Source organism: Camelus ferus, chromosome 2 (genome assembly GCF_009834535.1).
Source record: "Camelus ferus isolate YT-003-E chromosome 2, BCGSAC_Cfer_1.0, whole genome shotgun sequence".
Classification (NCBI taxonomy): Eukaryota; Metazoa; Chordata; class Mammalia; order Artiodactyla; family Camelidae; genus Camelus; species Camelus ferus.
The window spans coordinates 105,225,919-105,251,144 of NC_045697.1; the positions used below are offsets into that span (position 1 = coordinate 105,225,919).

General features: G+C 38.8%; 1 protein-coding gene and 1 long non-coding RNA gene across 6 annotated transcripts in view; both read right to left on the reverse strand.

Annotated features, from left to right (window-relative positions):
- NR3C2 (nuclear receptor subfamily 3 group C member 2) overlaps positions 1-25,226 on the reverse strand; it is a 331,163-nt gene that overhangs the window by 176,485 nt on the left and 129,452 nt on the right. The window lies entirely within an intron of this gene.
- LOC116658820 lies at positions 3,662-9,486 on the reverse strand. Its single transcript, XR_004314120.1, has 3 exons — positions 9,476-9,486; positions 7,535-7,537; positions 3,662-3,738 (listed from the first exon to the last, which is right to left on the reverse strand). It is a non-coding gene; the product is annotated as an uncharacterized LOC116658820 (long non-coding RNA).

Here is a 25,226-nt window from a genome sequence, read left to right on the forward strand (position 1 = left end):
ATTGTAAGTTAGTTACTTAGCATCCCCTGGGATGGAATCGTGGACTTATCACATCATCTGCGGGTCAGTACTTTATAAAGTATGTTTTAAGGAGATTACGTCTAAATACCTGCTTGAGTTGTATTAAAGGAGGTTTTAAGGAGATTACCACAAAATGCTTGCTTGAGTGTTTTTAATTACAGTGACTTTGCTTTTGACACATACTATAAATATTAAACATGATTTTACATTCTGCCTGAACATTAACTATCCTTGTGTTAAGATGCAGACTTTGATGCTGAGACCAATGGCATGAGACACCGAGCACTCGTGGGTGCTGGACCAAGCTGTGGATCTTGAACCTGAGTTATTTAGAAATTACTGATTTCAGTGTGTTTTTAGCTTATCACATTTTCAAGAAGCTGATGTAACACATGCTTCATCGTGGCCTTTCTGAGCAACAGAATATAGCTTCTCTCTATACATTTAATTAATGAGTCAAAACTCCAAACAGCTTTTTCCCTGAGTTGTTTCTTGTGCAGTCTAGAAATAATAATTTTTCAGTGCCGCTGTTACTGCCCTCTGGTTTGCCAGCTCAATTCAGCTACTACTGCTGCTCATATGTAAGATCACAGAGGCTTTTCAACTGCCACTTTCTACCTGCCTCATTCTAAGTTTTTCCACATGGGGTAAAGGGACAGCCTTCGTTATTTCAAGAATTTACAGGTGATAGGTTTAGAGATGCTCACTCCAAAATCTATAAATCAATGACATTAATGACAATGTCCTAGCACTCTTGGGGACAGTAAACATGACACCACGCCCTGTTTACTTCAACCTACTCAGTGTTTGATTCTGAGCAGTTACCACTCCTCCAAATATTAAAATCAGCAACATAACAAGGCATCAAAAGTTGCAAGGAATGCTCAGATTAATTGGATCAAATGAATTCCCTTTCTAACATCTCAGTTTCTGAATAATCAATGAGGTATCACTTGAGAGTTAGGGGAAAAAAAACTGAAAAAAAATCCCAAATAATAAACATATTTTCTTAGGGTTAATTCTATAATTGTGAAGCATCACTATTTTCCGGTCAGCTTAATACTCTGTTTTTCAGTAAAGTTATAAGGCATCTATCAAAATAAATCTTTCCCATTCACACATTAGCTTATCACAGGTGGAAAAAAAATAATGGCCCTTTTCAAAACACTAAGAAATTTTTCTAGTTATGAGGGTTTTCTCCACAGAAGCCTACAGTATAACCACACACAGGAAGAGTAACCCTGACCTTACTCTGCTTAAAGGCGGTGTGACTTGCATCTGGGTCCTGTTGGAAGGCGTCCCCACAAAGAACAGTTTTGTCAGTGTGGCAAAATGCTACTCAGGCTAATGACCGGCCCCACTGGTAAGCTCTGAAAAGAAGGTGTGTGTGTGCCCATATACCTAAAGAGAATCACACACGGACACTCGAACATGCCAGAATCTTCTGCAGTGTTCTTCTGCCCTGCAGGTAATTTTCATTAAGAATTTCCTCGGGAGAAAAAAAAAAGGCAGAGGCTTCACGTAGGAGCAACCCTAGGCCACTAGGTAGTGGGTTTGGATAACTGAGTCTGCAAAGTAGTTCAGAGGCACCTTTCCAACCCCTCCTCCGTCCTCTCAGGATGGAGGAATCAATGCCGCACTGTTCCATCAGGAGCTGTCAATGCTCACCTTGAAGTTCCCTACAGAGCTGCCTTGTACACCTCTCCCACTTAAGCACACTTTGCAGGATTAGGCCATATGAAGACGATGCTTTCCGACTGTTTTTGACCTGCAGAATCAGGAATTTCTTATGGTTCCATCTGACACACGTCTGGCCACTGGCTTCACCTGTCTACCACAGCACAGCACTTCTAAGTCAGTAAGACGATCATCTACTGTGACGTGCACAACAGCACCTGCTAAGGATGACGGTCTCAGGCCTCCAAGGTGACACAAGGAAGGACGGGGTGAAGTTCAACACTGCTTATCCCACCCCCAACACTGCCCCGGTCCCTTCCACTACCACATTCTCTGGTGATTTTGGCTATTATTTTAAAAACTGTTGTTCTATACTTTGTTTATTTTTTCTGATCAATTTCAGTACTTCTGTTTTTACCTGAAATGCTAGTTAAAAAAATTCTTTTGTGTATATATATATATATATATTTTTTTTTTTACTTGAAGTATAGTCAGTTTACAATGTGGTGTCAATTTCTGGTGTGCATGAACACACATATATTCGTTTCCATATTCTTTTTCACCGTAACTTACTACAAGATATCGAATATAGTTTCCTGTGCTATACAGTATAAACTTGTTTATCTATTCTATATATTATCAGTTAGTATCTGCAAATCTCTGACTCTTAATTTATCCCCTCCCACCACTCTTCCCCCAGCTAACCATAAATTTGTTCTCTGTCTGAGAGTCTGTTTCTGTTTTGCAAATAAGTTCGTTTGTCTTTTTTTTTTTTTAGGTTCCACATATAAGTGATATCATATAATATTTTTCTTTCTCTTTCTGGTTTATTTCACTTAGAATGAAAATCTCCAGGTCCATCCATCTTTTATTCTATATTTATAAAATACATAAAAATAAAAATTTAATAAACAGAACTATCTGCTCATTTCCTGACTCAGCATGAACAGAACAATGACAGAATCCTGTGTACTTTCTATGGGTCTTTATCTTTCTTAGAGCTCAAAGTCTGGGGCTGTTTCTTTGATTTCCTTCCTCTGAAAAGACTGGAAGCCCAAGGCTGCAGAAAGACTGGTCTTTGGCTAGCTAAGAGTGCATGCACGCACGTGCTGACTCAGTGCAGCTCCGTGCGGCCAACACAAAGGTACATAAAAATGTAGAATTTATTTATTTAATTAGCTATCATCTTTTCTAAGTATCTTGCACCCCACTTTACTCTTAAGGAAAAAAATCAAGAAAAAAAATCTACCAAATACTCTGCTTCTTCATACCTCTCTTCCCATCTCTGTCCCACTTCCTTCTGCGCCAACCCTGCTTTCATACATATTTCTGCTTCGAGAGAAAAGCTACCACTAGTATCAGAGGTGTGGGCCTATCTGGTCCTTGCAGAGCAGACATTGGAAGTGTTTCAGTATTTCTGCAAATGGCATTATTTTATTCTTTTTTATGGGTGAGTAGTATTCCACTGAGTATATATAACACAATAAAGCCATTTGCAGCAACATGGTTGGACCTAGAGATCATCATTCGAAGTGAAGTAAGCCAGAAAGAGGAAGAAGAATACCATATGATAGCACTTATATGTGAAATATGGGGGGGAAAAAAAGAGGACATTAATGAACTCATCTACAAAACAGAAACAGACTTGCAGACATAGTAAACAATCTTATGGTTACCAGGGGAACAGGGGGTGGGAAGGGATAAATTTGGGAGTTTGAGATTTGCAAATGTTAACCACTATATATAAAAATAGATAAAAACAAGTTTCATCCCTATAGCACAGGGAACTATATTCAATATCTTATAATAACCTTTAATGAAAAAGAATATGAAAACAAATACATGCATGTGTATGTATGATTGGGACATGGTGCTGTGCACCAGAAATTGACACATTGTACTGACTGTAATCCCATTTTAAAAAATTTGGAATGAAAAAAAAAAAAGAATATAATGCCCCTTAAAAAAGTGTTCTAATATTTAATTTAACTTGAAATCAAGACCATTTAGATATTTGCCAGTAGTGGACCCACCTGTTTTCTAGCTATTCACTTATACCTCCTTCCTCACCGTATCTCTGTTGCTAAGGAAAAGGGAGAATTAGCCCCAAATCTCCCTCCAAGCAGATAGGTCGTGTGCTATGAGCAGTAGGCAGGTTTTTGTCCCTCTTTTCATTTACTCAATAGCATTACCAAGGACCTAGCATATGCCAGGCATTGTTCTAAGTCCTTGATACATATCAGCTAACAAAATACACTAAAATCCCTGATGTTTGGAAATCACGTTCTCAGGCTGAGAGGGGGGTGGTGAAGCCAGGCTTGAGGACACATCCCTACTGGAAAGTAAAGGAATATTAATATATGGATTAACTTTGGGAACAATTTTAAATTATTTTCTCCACTCTTACGAAATTCTCTCAAGCCTGCTTACAACAGCCCTTCCTCAAAGCATGAAAAACCGAAAAGAAAGGTCTAGGTTCAGTTAACGCAATGTACCTCCTATCTCTTATAAATGAGATGAGAGTCATGAGATTAAAGAATGTGCTCCCAAGAGTACTGAACCAGGATTTAAATATATACTTTCACTGTTTAATCCTGAGTGTGTGTGGGGTGTGTGTGTGTGTGTGTGAAAATGCCCTTGGAATTTGTTCAAGTAAATATGCCAATCTTTTCTTGCTTTCACTGAGGTGTGGTAGCCCTTCAAATAAAAGGTACTCATACTTTTACAACTGATGTTAATATTGGATTTTTAATTATCTTCCAATGTTGCAGAAAGCTGTACTCATGAAAGGCAACTGCTAAATGCACCAAAATAACTTTTATCATTTTCCTGACATTCTTAAAAGCAATTACAGAAGCGTTTCTCTAAAGTTTAAAAAATTAAGTTAGGCTTTTGCCTTTGGAACAGATCTGAGAAAAGATGAAAAACATTTTTAAAACAAGGCAAATGGCATAGATATCAAAGCATATATGACACTGTTTAGTGGTCAGAAGCAGTTTCACTGGAGTTTGTGAAAAATATTTTTTTCAGAGTGCCTATAAATAGTGATGAAAGATGGTGAAGTCGAGGAAGGGCGTTCCTACAGGTTTAACAGCAACAAGGCAAGAAGCAGTGTAGAGGTCACTTAGATCTTTCTTGCTTCAAAAATGTCCTCCTGCCACCACTGCTGCCAGAGGAGAAACAGAGGGATGGCCACCTGATACCACCACCAGTGAGTGATAGGAGGGATCCTGGCCTTCCTCTTTCTATTTTATTATATGGAAATACCTAAAGGAAGATTTACTAAATCTGCTGTGTTTCATCTCAGTGCCACGGAACTAGGACTCCCAGATGCCCTAACTTGATTTCAAGGACACTTCATATACGCTCTATCAACACCTGTTTGCAACTGAAAATTTAAAACCTATATCAATATTCTCTTTTCTAGTGTCTGAAACAGTGTATATACTATGTGTCCTCTTTGGTAGAGAGAAAATATAAGATTTTCAAATAAAGGGAACATAATACAGATGTGTATACACATATGTATTTATATCTGGGCAAATTCTACATGGTTTAAAGAATATGGTCACTAACACAATTTTTTTTTTTTTTAGTGGAGGTACTAGGGATTGAACCCAGGACCTCATGCATGCTAAGCAGGTGCTCTACCACTGAGCTATACCCTCCCCTCCATAATTCCTTTTAATACAGTAAAATAATGTTTAGGAATCAAGACGGCATCTTGGCCTTTCTTCCCCTCTTAATTTAGTAAAATATATCCAAACTGATTACATCATTTTAAAGACCCAGAAAAGAAGGAGTTGGCTCTGGGGATTTTGTCCTGGGATCCCAGCAGGGTGGGTCACAAGGACAGGAGGCAACTTTCAGAAGCCAGTGTGGACACCTGAGGAGGGACACAGGGCTGGGACAAGAAAGTCCTGGGGAAGCATGAAGAGAAGAAAGGGAGGCTGACAAGGCGCACCCAGAAAAAGCACGCCTGCCGGAGCCAGTGGGCACAGAGACGCCCAGAGTGGTGACAAGGAAAGCTTACAAGTAAGGGAGGCCATTGGAAACCAGTCAACAGAATCACAGCCATCTGCACAGTGGTCACAGGGTTGAGCTCCAGAGCAGGAGATAAGGTGGCTGGCCTTGACCAGGTCAAGTTCAGGGGCAGAAATATAACAATGTTGGGGCAGATAAACTGTGAGGTGCCGAAGTCTGCCTCACCCCGGGAGTTCCCCCAGCTTGTCCTGGCCCGCTGGAGCCCTGCCTGCCCTGGCCGATGGGCGTGTTCAACCCAGACCACATCACAGGCAGCAAAAGACAGGTCAGAAGGATCCATAGGCAGTAGAGAAAAACACACCTTTTAAAAAACCAGGTAACCAGAAGCAGCATAAACTTTCCTAATATGCTAAGTGTTTTAAGGGAACTGCTGTTGAGAACAGATGGTGTTCAATGAGACAAATGGTAAATAATTTATTGGAGTCCTGGAAAGGTGGATATACACTCATTTAGTCAGGAAAGTTACCTAAAAATGACATGTATTTCCAAGGAAGAAACAGGAAATAATGGTAGATACCAATTTGAGATAGAAGGGAAAGCAATTCTCAAGTACGCATCCAAGTTCATTGTTTATCTTCTGGGCAGAGAAGACTATTTACTAATTGAGATAATTATAGCCACACTACATGGAAAGATTATTATAAGGGATAAGCGTAAGAAGTTAAAAGTAGGAAAAAGGATTTGTGAGGATAGAAGAATTTTCAATTGTATGTTTGCAGAATAAGAATATAATTTGTTGAGGTCTAAAATTAAGCTAAAAAGTTCTGTTCAATTTTATTTCCAAAATTAAAAATTATAAAAGCAAATAGGAGTTTATGAGGAATTAAATTTGCTATAAAATAAAGCCAACTTTATATTACAAACCATATGAAAAACAAATTAATATTTTATAAATATTAATTATGAAATTTTATAAGAATTTATGTAACTAATAAATTAATATTACCATGTGCCATTCATATAACTAATAGGAAGAAAATCTAGACTTTCCAAGGCTCAATGGATATCAAGCAACTCTGAACAAATTTCTAATTCCATTTACCCCTCCTGAAATGGGGAAATATATTTCAACACAGGCTTATTTAAATAAACATACTATGTGTGAATAATATAAAATGTGATTGTAATAAATATGGGATAATTTGGTTTGTGAAATTTCATAGTAATACTTATTATTCATAAACTTCTTTTCTTAAAACAAGTTTTAAAATCATTCTAAAATACACAGACTACAGTGAACTCAATGGAAGATTTCCACCTCACTCAGAACCTTAGAGTCCTTACCATAGACATTTTATGAGAGCCTTAATATGTTTAACCCGAGAACATTTCCTGGTGTGGGGCAGGGGGAGCACATGCAGGGCGGGGGCACCCCTGGAATGACGCGCTATTTTGTTGATTTCCTATTAACTACTGGAATTCTGCATACAAATTAGCAATTGCAGGCTCTGATTAACTTGGATATATTTAACTGTGGGTTTCTGGAGTGTTTTTTAAATACACACGATTCTGTTGTAGTGGGTCTTACGATGTGCCTTCTATAGCTCTTGAAGTTGATCCAGAATATAGTAATGAGACTCCAAAGAGAGAAGAGTTTACTCTTATTAGTCATAACTGCATAAAGTTGAAGACCTAGTATAACAATTAAACAAATCATGGCATTACAGTAATACAGCAGACCTTATCCAAAATGAGATAAGGGACGAGCAGTTACACAAGGGCATTTGTTTAGCAATTAGAACGGGATAAAATAGACAAGTGTGGGCACTCTCCCCTTCCCACAATGAGTCACAGACTATTCCTGAGAAACAAACGTCAATCATCCAGAAGGGAACCACGATTTCCTGTTATTTGTTCAAGAGAAACTGGGGTAATACTTCACAGAGGTGTAAGGGAAGGCAACAGCTTTACTATTTTTCTTTTACACTAGGAAATGTTTTACTGCTAAGTTATAGCACTAATAACATAACCCAGTGATAAATTTCTCTTATAAGCAGTTTCAAGAATACTGACAGTTGTTTTTTCACTCTCATTAAAATAACGACTTACCTTTGTACATTATTTTAAGCAATATTAAGACTGATCAAAATTTACTCTGTGTTTAGTGACTTAATAATACCATTTAATAGATTTGTTTCACTGGCTCTTTTAGAAGCAAGCACTCAATTTATAAAAGGAATGAAAATATTCGTAAGTCATATTTTTGTATTACTCTTTAAATATCAAACATTTCAGGGGAATTAGATCTAGAGGAGCAAGTTAAAGATTAGTATCACTTTACTTTTTGATAAATAGCACAAAATCCTACAAAGTGGAATGTTTTCATAAATAAAAGCTTAAATTTCAGTTCTGAAAGAATTCTAGTTGGTTACTTTGTAATATTAAGCAAGATAATGAATACCCAGAGAGGACATTTAAAGACTATTAAAACTCTATGAATCATCACTGTATAGAAAATAGGATGTCCAGGAATTCTCATGGCTATGGGGCAGCCTCACAGGTATATAAAATATCCCATAATTTTCAATATTATAATAAACTATCTGGATCCGTAAGAATTAATCTACATCAAAACTGTAGGTATTCTTTTATTTACACCATAAAGTTCAAGTGAATAACAGGAAATAAAAGCTTTACAAATGGTACCCAAATTTAAAATAATCCACGCCCCGGGAAGGGGGCGCCCACTCCCTGCCCCACCCCAGCACGCGTGCCAGAAATCCTGCGAGCTCCGTGGCAGCAGCTACACTTGTGATCAGCACCCGGAGCCAACGGCAAAGGTCAAGACTTGGGAAGACAGGAAGCAGCTCTACACCTGCGGGACCTGCTTCATAAAAGTCCACAGCCTCCGTCATGGTATGAATTTCCTTCCTGGGAGCCAAAGTCTATTTCCTAGGAGGAAGTGAAAACAGATTCCTAGCAGCCCAAGATGGAACTGTACGCTATGAATAACATTATTTAGTTAAGGAACTATCTTTAAGGACACGCTTCAAAGGACTTACAGAACCAAGGTTTGAGATGCAACTTATTTTGTAAGTTGAAGACTGCATTCAGATTTGCTAAACGACGTGTAAAATTTTCAGAGGAACCTGGTCTGATTACAACTGAGAATCTGGGAGGACTAAGAATGAACTCATGACCATAAATATAACTATATAACTATATATATACACACATACATATATATATATATACACACACACACACACACATATATATATATATAAAGTTTTGGATAATACCTGGTTCTTCTCCCATACCACATCCCAGATACTACACCATTCAAGAAAGCTCAATTTTTCTTTTGACCTTGTCAGGAAATACATCCCTAAGAAATTTTATCCATTGAGAACTACACTGAATTTTTAAACTTAAAATACACATATTCACCCATAGATAACACATGCAGAATACTATATTTCAGACTACTATGTAAAGAGATAAAAATATGTATTCTTTAAAATGAAAACTACTCATTTTTTTTTTAACATTTTGGCCTTGAAATAAATCTTGAATTTTCAACCCAAGTATGGGCGAAGGGAAAAAAAGTCAAGACCGGCTTCTTGGCTTACAAAATAGCTAAATTTTACCCTATTATGCTGGTGGAAAAGTTTCAAAAATCATTAGTAGCAAAACAAAAGTGATTACATTAGACCAAAACTTGGTGGAGAACAGAACACTAAATGAACACAATATCTAATTCCTTTTCTTATGTTAGTGGAGGTGCTATAACTCGGAAGACCATGCATTTTATCCAAGACTTAACGGGAAGAGGAAAGACCACAGCCTAAAAATTCATGACTAACAATTCAAAAATAAAATATGAGCAAGGCCAGGCCCTAAGCCTTCCAGCTACGAGTATCAATCAGAGGGGTTCAGAGTATTTATAAGAAAGCAATGTACATGTTGACAACTTTATATACACCTATTACCCTTTAGGATGTAGGATGAACTAACAATTTAACTTGAATCAAGTCAAGGATTGCCTCCATTCCCTAGCACATTTTATAAAGTAGTAATTTTAGCTTCAAACTGACAAAAAGATCTTATTCTCACCTTCAAATAATCTGTTTACATCAGGAAAAGTGCATCTTTTAGCAACAGTAGATAAACGTATCCTTTAACAGAATTTCACTGAGCTCCTATGAGAGAATGAATCTAGTTTTCAATAACTGTTCAAAGAAATTTTAAAGCATAGTGTATCCGCACAATTTTCCCGAAGTGCCCTTTTTGCTAACTCCTGTAAGAATGACCATGCGCCTCCTTCCCTGGAGAAATGAAAGTGACTTGCCCTACAGGTTTTCAGCTCATAAAGACAGTTACCCGTTCACCTGGAAGGGTTAACATGGAAAGTTAGGAGCAAGACCAAAAAGAAGGCCAATTATAGTAAAGAAAAACCCAGTGTACTTAGAAATGATAAGAATAGGACAGGGCTTTCTGGCCCAGTGTATCACGAAACAGAATTAATTGTTTTAGAGCAGATGCATGTGCATGGTATTTTCTCTGGTAAACACGTATTAAGAGAAGGGAAACAGACTCATATGCATTAATTCCCCTTTTGTGCTAATTTTTGATTACTGAAATGTGTTTGACAGATGGGGTGAAGGCTAGTTGGGGAAAGCATCGAGCAGAAACAGAAACTAAGTCCCAGACCCCCCGGGGTCCTCGGGCCAGAGCTGCAGGCACCTGTGGGAGCCACTTCCTTGAGCACTCCACTCCGCCTCTGGCATCCCTTCGCCTCCCGCTGGTACTTCATTCTTTCCTGCTCCCCTGCTCTCTAAATTCAAGCTGTCATGGCTTTGACGTTCCCTCTGTTTTTTAATTTTACCCCGTTGTTTAATTACAATCCCCAAAGGAGAGGAGACCATGATGCTGGTTAGTTAACCCCATTGGGGAAAAGGGTGGGTGAAAGATGAGAGAAAGCATTTTTAGTTTTCTTCTATAAAACTAGTGGCCCTGGTTATATGAAAGTGCAGGGATAATTGCTGAACTACAGTTAACTACATTTCATTGAAACAAAAGTTCCAATTAATTCAAGCACAGCTGAGTACATTCTATGATTCTATAAATTATGATTCTATGTTCTTTCCTAATATAAAAATGGAACACTTTTTGTACATTTACATACTTTCAGTCATTAATGAATGTTTTTATTTACATTTTCTCCTTCATGATTAAAAAAATTCAACTGCAAAACATTCAAATCCTTATGTACTTTTAAGCTTCAAAAATCAATGTTTTTGCAGATATTTCCTATACTTTGTGCTTTCTCAATTTAAGTTCCAGCTATGCCCTAGACTCCACTGCCTTGTGCCTTATGAAGAGACCTGGTTCAGTGTCTACGCCCTGAATTTTCATCTTCGGTGCTCTTTGTACTGCTCAATTCAGTCTAACAAATACTCAGCAAGAATCTCTGCTGTGCAGGGCATCGTGCTACATGTTTTGGGAGATGGGAAGATGATTCCCATCCTTTCAGGGAACTAATAGAGAAGCCCAAATGTATGTAAAGATGATCATATGTAATATTTATTCGTGTTATAACATTTATAGAAATGGTGTCATAGAAACAAAACAGAACAAGATTAGTTCATTTTAGAGGCAGTAGAGTAATAACCTGAGGTGGGCCTGGAAGTACAGGTAAGATTTTAACACGTATACATTTTCCTTAACTTCTCTGAGTATCTCTCTTCGATTATTTGTTTACTACATGGTCGGCTCAGACAACAATTAAAAATAGAACCACTTTATATAACAGGAATGTTAGGAGAAAAAGTGTTCACGATAAATACTGCAGGCAAGCCTAATATATATTACAGTATAAAAGTATGTGCAGTCGGGATAAAAGTAGAAAAGTCAAATAGGCTATCCCTTCAACAAACATGCACTGAGCAGGTTCACAGAATACAGAGAGGATGGTGACAAAGTTCCTGCTGGGAAGGAGCAAGGAAACAAAGCAGAAAGCCCCAAATTAAACAGTGTGTACGTGCGTGTGCATACACAGTGGGTGTACATAACCGAAGGAACAGAAATACCAGGAAATTGCCCGAAACTCATTTGGCAAAAATAATCTAAAGAGTTCCAAGAGTGGTGATGAGAGAAGGAAAATAAAAGTCAAGGAAAGGATACAAACGAACGTCCTTACAAAACAGAAACAGACACATAGACACAGAAAACAAACTTATGGTTACCAGGCACGGAGAAGGGGGTGGGAAGAGATAAATTGGGAGTTAAAGAGATCTGCAGATACTAACTATTACATATAAAGCAGATAAAAAAATTTATACTATATAGCATAGAAAACTATATTCATTATCTTGTAGTGACCTATAATGAAAAAGAATATGAAAAGGAATATATTTACGCACATGTATGATTAAAACATTATGCTGTACACCAGACATTTATACAACATTATAAACTGTACCTCAATAAGAAAAATAGTCAAGGAAAGACTGGGGTAGGTGAAAAGACCGAACAGCAAGGCAGGAACACAAGATGGGCATGAGTGAAAGATGACAGTAACAGAAGAGTGGAATTTACAATGAGGAGAGAAGCCAAGAGGATGGTCTGGAAGGCTGAGGGCTGCAGGACTCTGTAGGGAATGTAAGGAACAGAAAACAACTAAGAAAGTGTGAGATGATGTTAGAAGGGCAAGGAAGGAAACAGAGCTGAGAAAAAAAAAATCACACCTAGCAAACTCTAAGAAAAAAATTATTTAAATACTCTGTGTGCTGCAAGTGCAAACACACAGCGCGTGAAAGAAGGAAACAATCAGAATAACTGGATCACCTTAAAGAGAAGAGCATGTGAAGGAAGATGATAACTGAAGGAAAAGTAAATAAAATTTAAAATGACCTTACTTAAGAATATGCCAGTTTTAGTGAGCCAGTTCAGGTAAGCCAGTTCTAGTCATTACACATAACTGAAAGGATCACAAGAATGTAAGTACCACCAGTCAGTCTTATTTCTACAGAAAGGACATTACAAAATTGATGAGCTTTTTCAAAAGAACACTAAACTTTTCAATAAATGATGCCAGGTTTATAACACTTAGGATCAATAAATAGTGTTTCCTTTGTGCCAAGGAATATTTTTGTTAAGAATCCATCAATAAGGGAAACACAAGGGTGACTGTGACCCCAAGAACTCTCTGTGTTCTTCCCCCATCATGAGTTCTACTGACAACTGTTATATTTTAGGATTTCTCAAAGAACTATCAAGAAATTTCAGAAGTATTAACAATCTCAAGCTCAGATGATCATTGTTTTTCAGCTGAACAGCTTATCTAGCCAGACATTCAGTTCCTTATCTGGCTCTTTTTGCAATGCAACTGGCAGAAGGCACTTAAAATTTCTCTCCACTTACAGAGCATAGAAGAAAAGTGCTAAAAAATTATGCACTCTATGACAATAAAAACAGCAACTTGTAATTCAGATCTTGGTTAATTCATAACTGCTGCTTGGGCAACAAATAACTTAGTTCATTAATTCATATTTGATTACATCAGTTGCTGGTAAATCATTATTCGATTTTCAACAGTAGGAACAGAAATTCAAAAGCACATGAACCCCTTCCTGTCACATACAAGACAACTGAGGGTGAGGACGGTTACCGAGTCCATCTCTACCCACATGAGCGATGACTACTTCCAAGGTGTTCCCATACCAATACATTCACGTTAGGAAGTATTTTTATTGATCTTCTATCACATGAGAGACAACGACAGAAGAAAGGATGGGACAATGTCAGAGGGAAGGGACAGGGCACTGAGGAGGGTTCAGTGTGGACGCACCTCTGCTGACACTTAGTCGTCCGGGTTCTTCCCTGCATATACACGTCCATGAGCCTGATGACACCACGAGAGGACAGCCTGACTTTCCAGTCTTTGGGTCCCCAGCAAAAGGCTGACATCAACGCATGTTTGCTGACATAAAAGCATGAATAAGTGAAGCAAAGGATGCTGAACACGTCTTCATAGCTAGGTCGTGGCAGAATCAAGTCCAGTACTGCCCAGAGACCTTTACTTTTCCCTACAAGAGTGATAGGTGTGTTCCTTTTCATAACAATCAGGTAAGTGAATAAGTACTTTCAGGTTATTGCCTCTAAGGGCTCCTGCTAGTCCATCTTGCTGTCAAGCATCTTCCTGTTCCTGCCTTCTGACCAGCAAGGAAGGTGAACAGATTCACGACTGTCTACCTTGTGAGCCCAGCCTTATTTGATGCTGCGCTCCAGTGAGCGCCTTCTGCCATCAGATGGCACACTGGCTCACAGTAGCGGAATCCCAGGCCACTGTCCAAACCTCCTGACCTTCAAGGGGAGGAGGAAGGAAATGAACACGTGCTGAACGTAAACGCGCTGAGGGGCTAGAGTCTTTCCGTGCATTCTTCTATTTAACTCTACAGACAAGTCTGCTTGCTACAGACAACTGTTCTCATTTTATAGATGAAAAACTCAAGCCCAGAAAACGCGAAATGTAACTACCCTGTGGTTACACAGCGGGTACCTAGGAGAGGCAGACTTGAACCCTGGCTAGGAGGATTTGAAAGCCAGTGCTCTCTTGACATCTCTCTGGATCGTACAACATCAAGCTCATTCCCAGGAGAGCCCGGATCTCCCGATGTGAGCTGCAGCAGCTCTGGGAGTCCCACTCCAGCACTGTCATGCGTTTATTTCAGTGCAAAAAAGTGACTGAGGATACTAGACGAGACCAGGGCCCAGGATGTTTTCTGCTCCAAGAAGGAAGGGCTTTCTAAACTGTAACTTGGATCATGAAGAAAAACCCACCCTCCCTGAAGGATGAGGCTGAAGTTGTGCAGATTCTAGTGATGCCAATGAGAGAAGCAACAAGCCTGGTCTAGAGAGAAGGCAGGACAGGAAGTACACTTCATCTTCTGAAATTAAAAACTCCCTCCGTGGCCACATCCTGCAGCTGCTTTGCCGTGCCCCACGTGGGGAGACAGGACAGGGTATCAGTCACATATAAACCTCAGTCACAGTCAAACGCAGCGCATTACAAGGAGCCTGATGCTTCCTCATACACTTTCTCTCCCTCTATTTCACACATACAGCGTGCTCTAAAACACGTATATCTTTCACGGAATTTATTCTAGAGGAACACATTAACATGCTAGTTGTATTCAAAGAATGATTTTACCACACTTGTTTAAAATGATTAAAAATAAATTTTATACATCATTTGTTTTATAATTAACATATGACTAGGAATGCTGGGAAGCAATGGGTCAAACAGGGAGAATGGGAAAATTTTTGCTTTATCTAAAGTGACACTGCAGGGCAAGCCTGGGTGTGTGGCCCAAATAATTCTGCCATTTAAATTTCTGCTGGGAGTCCAAACTCTATGAAAAGACCACAAGAAGCAGGAATACAGTTTTCCTGGCTATGCTCAACTGTTAAGATAGTGTAACATTATAAAGACAGTTGATAATAGTCACGGAGCAAACCAGGAATCACTTTAAAAAAACTCAACTACTGTGAATGGCTTTTAAGTCTGTCTGTCTTCTTGAGTACCTCCATTCGACTGCTCACAGGTGTACAGGCCAGTAACAATCCGGTTGTACAAAGCTGAAGAAAACAATCTGACTATATGAATCAACTGTTTAGGTTCTACAGGAATAAAAATTCTCTTTCATACAACATTGTAAAATGACTACAACTCAATAAAAAATGTTGAAAAAAAAAGGAATAAAAATTCTCTGTGATTCACTTCTACAAATAATGATATGGACCTTCACCATGACCATATATGGTCACGGAAAAAAGGAAAGTTCAATCAAATCTATTATCTCGTGAAATAAAGTAGCCTGAACAGTCATTCTTGGCTCTTCCTACAAATCTGGATGAGAGAGAGAAGGACCTCCTTCCTGAATAAATCTGAGAGGTGACCACAGGTCATTCACCTAAGATGAGGAAATTCTGCAAGTCAAGTCCAAGGATGTTTTCTCAATGGTGCATACAGCCTTTTCCAGGGATGAGATGGAATACGGGGTTAAAGAAATCTGTGTCCTGCCATGAAAGAATTTTAATAAATTCATCCTCTTGTTTTACAGGTATCAACCTAAATCCACCAACTGAACGCAGTTACAGCAAAAATCTCGTAACATCGTTTCTGCCCATTATCGCTTTACAATTGTGTACAAAGGGAGTCATAATTCTTTTCTGAATGGGAACGTAGTTAGAGAATCAAGTGCTCCAAACTCTCCTGCCCATAACCACATTCTTATTCTGCATCTGTATTTCCTGCTCGCTGGTGGCAGAATGCTAATTTCAACTCATTTAAATGAAAGCCCCACATAATGTAGCACTCTCATTTTATTTAAACAAAACCGAGAGATAAGGAGCAAGTCAGGGATGGCCCACGAGGCTGCTCGAGCCAGCTTTCCATTATCTAACGGAATTATTAGCTATGCACGGTGACCATTTTTTTCCCTCCTCGAATGTTTTTGAATTCCGATCAGAGCTGTTACTACTGTTTCTAACTTCATACCCTTTTGCAAGCTTTCACAAGCCCCTTATTAAAGCACTGGGAAGGCTTCCTATCTGATGCTCTGCCAGGCACTGTCCTTTTGGACACAATGCATTCAGGTTATTAGCGTGATGGACATCATTCAGCAAGCTGTCTTACAATTTCACTGATCATCAGCTAGTAAGACTGAATTGCTGCCTTGCCCATGGCTTTTAGATTTATATAATTAACCAAAATTAGCGTGATGTTTAAAACACAATGCCAGCCTACTCATTTATTTTTGGAAGAACACTTTCGTGAACACAATGCGTGGGCTGATTTGGAATTGCCAACTTAAACTATCAAAGTTTTCCTATAAAATGACTATACTTCAAAAATTCAGATGCTATTATGGCAAATACCAGTAAAAGAAAACTACATGATAAAACAATCAGGGGTAGTATTATTTGCACTTCAGTTTACTATTCCGGTCAACTAAGTTCCAGTATCAAATATTTCATAGTTCCTCGGGTGTGTGTTGTCAATATTCTTTATACACAGTAACTCCTGGAAAAGTGTATCATGGATTTGGTTACACAGCCCCACAAGAACATAATAGCATGCGCAAAATGACATGTATACACTCTGTCATTCAGAAGTTATTAATGTCAGACAAAAAATTTAAAAGTGCCAACCACATGTTAAACACTGTAATATAGAGTGACTGGGATCTTGGGGGAGAGCTTGAGTTTTTTCCTAAAACAGTTTTGCTTCCTGATATCAAATTTACCGCCATAACTGACCCCTGAAGACAGATTTAATTACCTACATTTTTCACAAAGGGACTGAAGAACCAAAAACCAAAATGATTTCCATAAAAGCAAACAGTCTGTAAACAGCATGAAGAAAAGCTGAAATTAAAATCCAGTTCACCTGGCTATCTCCTGTCCCCCTAAAGCCAGTCATGGGTATTTGAGAATTTGCTGGACCTTGGTTTGAATAATTTAAGGCAAATTCACATTTCCCCATAGCTCAAATTCTTTGTTTGGAAGTTGGTAACAGTAACACCTACCTCATAAGGATCAAGTAATACATGGATCTTATTAATTCTGTGAACAGCATGCAGCATAACTGATATGAAATAGGTGCTCTGTAAACACTAGTTCTTTCGTAATTCATTTATAGCTATAAGTATTGAGCCAACATTAATTGAGCATGCTTAAGTGCCAGGCATTGTTCTAGGCACTGCCCACGTGGAGCTGTCATTCTAGCAGGAATAATCAGGAAGAGGTTGGCTTGTAGCATCAATGCCAACAAGTGGCCCCTCAGTCAACTTGGCTTCATCCCCCATTCAGCACATGGCTCCTGGGTACCAGCCAGCTGCTCGGGAGCACAGAAAAAGTTGTGAGAGTTGCATTCTGCCCCGCTGCCTTCCTCTTTCTCTCTTGTTCACTCTGTCTGCTCCTTTCTTCTCTTCCTACTCCGTCTTTCAGTCTCCACCATCCATGATCTAAAATCCTGAGCTTCAAATTGTGCCAAACACAGACGTTCAGCCAGAAGGGTGGCGAGGAGTAGGGATGGGGTGGCTTGGGGAGACAGGTCTCTCTGTGCTGCCTAAATCAGAGTGCACGGCTCTATTTTAACTATTTTATGCTTTCTTCTTAACATAGCAGGCTTCTAGTGCAAGGCTCTGATATGAATAAATAACTTTAGCACTAAAGGAAGGAATGTTTGGGAAAAAGAAAAAAGCATGATTTAAAATATGTCCCATTCTTTGACGAATCAATGTACAGAAAAAGAAATGAGGGTAAAAGAGGGGTCTCTAGAAAGAAACTTACAAGACATAAAAACCAGATGGAATAGTGGTTCTTGACTGGATCCTGGTCTGAAGAAGTCAGCTATAAAAAGGCAGTGTTGAGACATCCAAGGAAATTTTAAATATAAACTATCTATGCAATAATTGTTACATAGTACTGCAATACTTGTTATGTGGCAAAACATGCTTTTTTAAAAAGCTGAGTACTAAAATATAGATGAAAAGCCATAACTGTCTATAATTTTACTTTTAATATACTTGCAGCTCACAAAAAGGTGACACAAACATGACAGTCAACAACTATTAAACCCTGGTGATGAGTATGCAATGTAGGTCACTTTCTATACATTAGACAGATTTCATTAAAAATTTTTTTAAATATATGGCATATGCAATGCCTATTGGCATTTACTGGCCCTAATATGCTTAAACCTCTTTCGAAGACACAAGTTAAAAGTTAAAACTATACACAGGTTGCTACTTTTGTACATGAAAGTTATATAATCCAATTAAAGCAAATTTTTAAAATATCAAAATGACTCACTAATCACTATAAAGAATAGATGGTTTATAAATTACATATAGTCATTACTGTGTGATGGGTCTCTACCCATGGTCTGATTTTTTTTTTAATCATACAAATAAAATTAATGGCAAATATACACTTATGAAGATTCTAAAACCCTCAGACAACCAGGTATGGTAGGCCGCCTCTAAGATGCCCCCAGTGAGCCCTGTCTCCTGGTGTTCAGCCCCTGCATAATCCCCTCCCCTCGAGCGCTGGGCTGGACCTAGAGACACACGGCACTTCCGACCATCAGAATACAGCACAAGTGATGAGATGTCACTTTGGAGATTGGATTATAAAAGATTAAGATTTCCGGACTCCCAGCTCCTCTCTGGGTCTTTCCCTTTCTTGCTTGCTGGCTCTGATAAAGTGGGCCACCATGTGGCAAGGAAGCTGCCCTTTGGAGATCCACATGGCCTCAGAACAACAGCTTATGAGGAACTGGGGACCCAGTTGAAGAGCCTGCAAAGAAGTGAATCCTGCCAACTGCCCCGGCAGTCGGCAGTGTGCTTAGACATGGATCCTTCCCCAGTCGAGCCTTCGGGTGGCTGCAGCCTAAGAGATCCTGCGTTAGTGAGTTAGGGCTGCCATCACAAAGCACCACAGACTCAGTGTGTGGCTTAAACAACTGCACACTTTCTCACAATCCTGGAGGCTAGGAGTACGGGACCAAGGGGTGAGTAGCTCTGGTGTTTGCTGAGGCCTCTCTGCTCAGCTTGTAGGTGGCCACCTTCTCTCTGTTGTCATCACATGATCTTTCCTCTGCACACACATTTGTGTCCAAATTCCCCCCCTTACAAAGACATCAGTCATACTGGATTAGAACTCATCCTCATTTGCTTCACTGTAACTGAATTACTTCTTTAAAAACCTTCTCTGTAAATATAGTAACATTCTGAGGCACTGAAGAAGAGTATTTCCACGTATGAATTTTGGGCAGGACACAATTCAGCCTATAACAGACCCTAAAGCAAAGGACCTCACTAAGTTGCTCTTAAATTCCTGATCTCCAGAAAACACACGATAATAAACGTCGTTTCAAGCCACGAAGTTTTGAAGTAATCTGATATGCCACAACAGACAACCAAGAGTTACCACCACCCACCATCTGGGCCCAGTGAAAGACAACTGCATTAAAACTTTTCATTTGAACTTAAACATAACACAAACGTTTATTCCATATTTTCCTGGTTTTGAAGGTACATATACTTGAAATGACCCATGTCCTCTGAATGCAAGTAATGGCTTAACTACCGTCATGGATGAGCCTGGAGCATATCAATCCGGTAAATACCAGTTCCAGATTTCAAATACGTCTCTAACAGGTTCAAGTTTATCATTCTTGCTGGTACTTCCCGCCCTTACATGGTCAAAATGCAGTATTTTGAAAACTCGGAGGTTCACTGACTTCAAGACGGGATGGTCATCTTCTGCGCTCTGTCTTTGCAAAATATTTTCATGTTTGGATTTACAATAACCCATCAGAATGAGCAATACAATGATTTTGATCATCTCTGTATTATTTATTTCCTTTCATTCAATTTGGTATATGAATCTGCCTTCAGGACTTGCCCACTTACAAACCATATCGAGGAAATTAGCATTTTTACTGCAGGATGGTACAAGTTACCACATCAGCTTTTTAGACTGACATATGCTCTTTATTCTATTTGTTAATTAAAATGAATGGTCAACATTATTTAAAGGCCAAGAAAACATGCTCTCTTTGATTTTAGTATTTTATTTCCCCCCTGGCTAATTATAAAACTGTAACTAGATTATGGCTTAGAATTTTTTTTCCTAACAATTTCAAGAAGGTTTTTACTCATCTAAACTAGTTTGCGACAAGGAAAAAATTATGGATGACATGGAGAGTTTAGCCTTTTGATGTACTATTTTCCAAAAATGTCTCTTTGCTTATGTTTTAGGAGATAAAAATCTGTCTTGGGGATGGCTATGCATATTGTTTTCATATGTATTATTGTTGTTGATCTCAGCTTTGGGGCTTGAAAAGCATTCCCCTCTTTTCCTGTGACTGTCAATATTTCAGTAGGCCACCGAACATCAGTCAACGAAATCCAATTCTCTTCTGCAAGCATTACCTTTTATTCCATTCTCACCTGTATATTTACATATCGTGAAGCAGCTCTGCCTGCCTTTTCTTATCTGACTTTTAAACTCTATGATCAGTGATATTTAGTTACTTTTTCCTTAATTTCTTAAAATCTTTTCAAAACATTAGTTTACCATTGAGCAGACCCTCAGTAGCACTGCTGTGCTCAGCTTTACGATGTAGTATTTATTTCTAGGTAATTTCTTTCCTTTGTTTGGAGTAGCCTTAATTTTCTTTCTTACACTTTCCTATGACCTTCCTGGTTTTCTAAGTCTTTCTTCTTTTGGTCTTTATTACACTCTGTCACCACTATTTCTGGACGCCATTTATAGCACAGAAAGAGTAAACTCCTTGCTTCATGTACAATGAGCTGTCATCCTGATATTCTCTGTGAAAAGAAATCTGTTACTCTGGTTCTAGATGCACCTCTCATGGTTTATAAGTGAAATACTGTCTGGCATATACTAATGCCCACTAAGTATCTGTTGCTTTATATAACCATATTTTAAGAAGACAGACATAAAATGCCACGTTAACATTGCTAAAGCCCTCATTATAATACACAACACATTTCTAAAATAGAAAATCCCAGAATTTGAGACATTTTGCTTTCCTGATTTATAAAGTTGGAAAGTAAGGACTCACATATAAAAACAAACTAGTTCCCCCACTCCCTGTCCAACCATGGGAGCAGGCCAGAGTGATCCATTCCAGTTTGGCGGCCAGGGTATGAGATTTCCCTTAGACTGTGGTTTGCATGAGGGTGAGGGATCAGAATAGAGAGAATTTTAACAAGGTCTTTAAAAAAAAAACAAAAAACAGCCAAACAGCTGAGTTCTTGTCCAGCTCCCAAGTGTAGCTCTGACAGGTCTCTGGCTTAGTCAGGGCTACTGCCTGACACTGAGCAATGGAACTTAATCCTGCTATGACAGGCGAAAGTCTATAAAAATTAGGATTCAACAGATGACATTTTAGAACGTATTTTATATACTCTGTGAAACAAGTGATTCAAAGTATATTCAGTGCCTTCTAGACACCAGAGCTGTGACAGGTAAGATACAGAGATGATATTCAGTAATCGCTGTACAGAACACTAAAACATATATTGATTTAGAGCTTTTGAAAGAATGCATGATATAAATCAAGGTTAACGATTAACTTCACGGTTACAAGACCTTGAAAAATCTCAAAATAAGAACATCCAAAGTCACGGCAAGCATTTTCCTGTTGTTTATTTAACTCAGAATTATAATAAGTAAAAACTTACACCCTCTTCCAACGAATACAATATATTACATATAATACACATTATTCACATATAATATGGATAATATCAGAACAGGGGCTGTAGAGAAGACCCAAGTAGATATAAACAGGTATCAGAAAAAGCTGAGTCAATTTATAACCGTTTATTTAGAAGATCAAATTCCTTGTGTGGGTATGTGCAAGAACTAACTTTGTTATGGGAATCCTCAGACCAAAATTGGTATCAGAATTCCCTGGATAGAAGGCTGTCTCATCACACCCGGCTGAGAACATTTTGGAGATCTAGAGAGAGCGACTGCCCGGGAACTCCCAGACACTGACTCTGCCAGGGACGCTAAGGCTAGGGGTGTTCCCTCCTCCAGTCCATTACTGATCAGAAATGCCCTAATAACAATAACAACAATAACAACACACACACACACACACACACATTTTTCACCTAAAGTGCTGACACTTTAAGTTATTCTCTCATCAACACGGTCGGTATTGCTCTTTGCCCTGAGAAATCTGTTCCCCATGAGTGTTTCTATGTTGGTCCTAAACCATTTAGGGTCTGGCCCATACACTCTTTCAAGAGCTGATCTGGTGAAATTACTGGTGGTTACAAGCCCCAAACGGCTCTCTGGGCAAACAGAGCTAAATTCAAACAGCAGTGTCCCACTAGCCACGTGGGATCATGAGTCAAATATGTGCAGCTCTGAGCCCTGGTTTCCTCACCCAGAAAATGGGGACAGTACCCACGTCACGGTGTGAGGACTGAGCCAAAGGCCTGGCACAGCACTGGGGACGTAATCAGCATTCAGTATTAATTTCCAATTAGATGCCATAAACTTGGACAAGACCTGCGTGGTAGGTCCAGCCTTTATTTTTAATGAATTCCAGGTGATTTCAGCTCTATTACACATACAACTACTTCATTTTTTCCGTACACAGACAACCTGTACATAGCTTATTTTTGACAGTACCATGTTTAAATGATCACAAAACAGTCCTTTCTCCTGTGTTCTGATGTAATTTAGTGCAAGTACCTCAACTCTGGGTAATCTAAATTTTAATCTAATACTATGATGCCTGTGCCTTCATCCTGGTTCAAGAATTCCTTTCAGAGTTCGTCACTGGTAGAAAAATAGGTTGCTTTGTAACACCATTAATCAAATGACAATGAAATCAGCAGTCGCATATTATTTAAATAGTGACAAAATATGAAATATTAAAAGATCTTGTTAAATCTATTCATTAAAAAATGAAAACTGTGAAAGAAGATGGGGAAGGATCAACTAAATCCTACTTGGTTTTAGACATTCCACAAAATGAAAGTTTCTCTTTGAAATAAGATATATCAATATCTCACAGCAACCTATAGTGAAAAAGAATATGAAAACGAATATATGTATGTATATGTGTGACTGAGCTATTATGCTGTACGCCAGAAATTGACACAACATTGTAAACTGACTCTACTTCAGCTAAAAAAATTTTAAAAACCCAAAAAAAACCAAAAAAGCAATAAAAGAAGATATATTGTAAGATCATCTTTTCTGGAACTCAGTATTTTAAAAATATTGATACATTAAGAAACAACTATAGAAAAAGTAAGAAAACCTGAATGAATTAACAAGTACCTTTAAGTATGAAAGTAAGCACTGTCCGCTCCAAAATGTCCCAAAGCACAGCCCCGACCGAACGCTGTCACAGCGGGGCTCCATCCTCATGCTGATTCCCTGTATGCACCCTCTACTCCAAGGACTAAATGCACAGACCTGTCTGGTATTTCTAGTCTCTGAAGCGTTACCCACATTACCCCCTCCATCCAGCATGCCTCTTCCTGCCATCTTTTTTGTTTTGGGGGAGAGGAGGTAATTAGGTTTTTCTATTTACATGTATTTTAATGGAGGTACTGGGGATTGAACCCAGGACCTCGTGCATGCTAAGCATGTGCTTTGCCACTGACCTATACCCCTCCCCCCACCCTGCCATCTTTGCTCGTCAGAAATCCCGCCCATTTTGTAAGGTCACGCCCAAAGGCCAGCGCCTGCACACTCCAAGATGGATGGGCTCTCCCTTCCTTACACCTTTCTGCTGGCGCTACCCTGAACTCGTCTGACACATGTCTACCCTCTTCTATTTGAACCTAAGCTCAACAAGGACATGAACAGTCCTCTCGGCTAACTCACCCTCACTCCACCGCATCCCCCGGCAAAGGCATTTGCACGCGGCATCAGGAGATGCATCCTGAAGGGGTTGTAACCCTGGCAACTGATGCTGTCCTGCCTTCCCGTGCCAGCTGCTCATCTCCACGCAACTCAGGACCCATGGGCCAGGGCCAGACGGGAGCGAGAAATGCTTCTGAATCAACCCACTTCATCCAGAAATACAGCAAGCACAGAAAACACAGGACAAGTTTGTCCAAGTTAATACTTTGCTTGAAACATAGAGATCCTTAATATGAGCTGAGACCTGGGGTGGGGTGGGGTGGGGAGGAAAGAATGAAGTTGGGTCACAAGACAGGACTAGGCAGAACTAGGATGAGCTTAGGAAGGTCACAAAATATCTTACTGGACTCACATCCTCCTTAAATCATTATCACAACAAACATCTACCGTTTTAAAAGATTATTCTGAAGAATGAAAAAAGTAGTATTTTTTACTGTCAACTTACTTATCTGTGCTATGGCATCACTTAAAATGTTACTGCATTTCTGGGAATTGACCCCAAAAAAAAGCAGTATTCCTTAAGATCTATAAAAGAACCAAGATTGGAAAAAAACAAAAACATGTAATATTTTATTTTGTCCCATTATATTCAACAGTAAAAGAGAACATTGTCTAATTAGGATCTTTTATTTGTTTTCTTTCTTCACATCGAGACATTATACCTTTCAGAATCACACAATCATTGAAACTAAATGACTTCGTTCTTAAGAAAGCTGGATTGTTTTTTAATAATTCATTGCCTTTATGACTTCAATCTGCTCAGTAATGATCCGACCAATTAAAACAGCATGTGTGCCTATATATGAAATAGATAAGCAACAAGGATATATTACATAGTACAAGGAATTATACCTATTATCTTATAATAACTTTTAATGGAGTATAATCTGTAAAAATACTGAATCACAATGCTATACACTTGGAACTCTTATTATATATTAAGTCAACTGTACTTCAGAAAAAAGGATTCCAAAAGCCCTTCATCCACTTTCCCTCAGTTGTAACATTTTGCAAAACTCTAGGACAGTATCACAGCCAGAACGTCA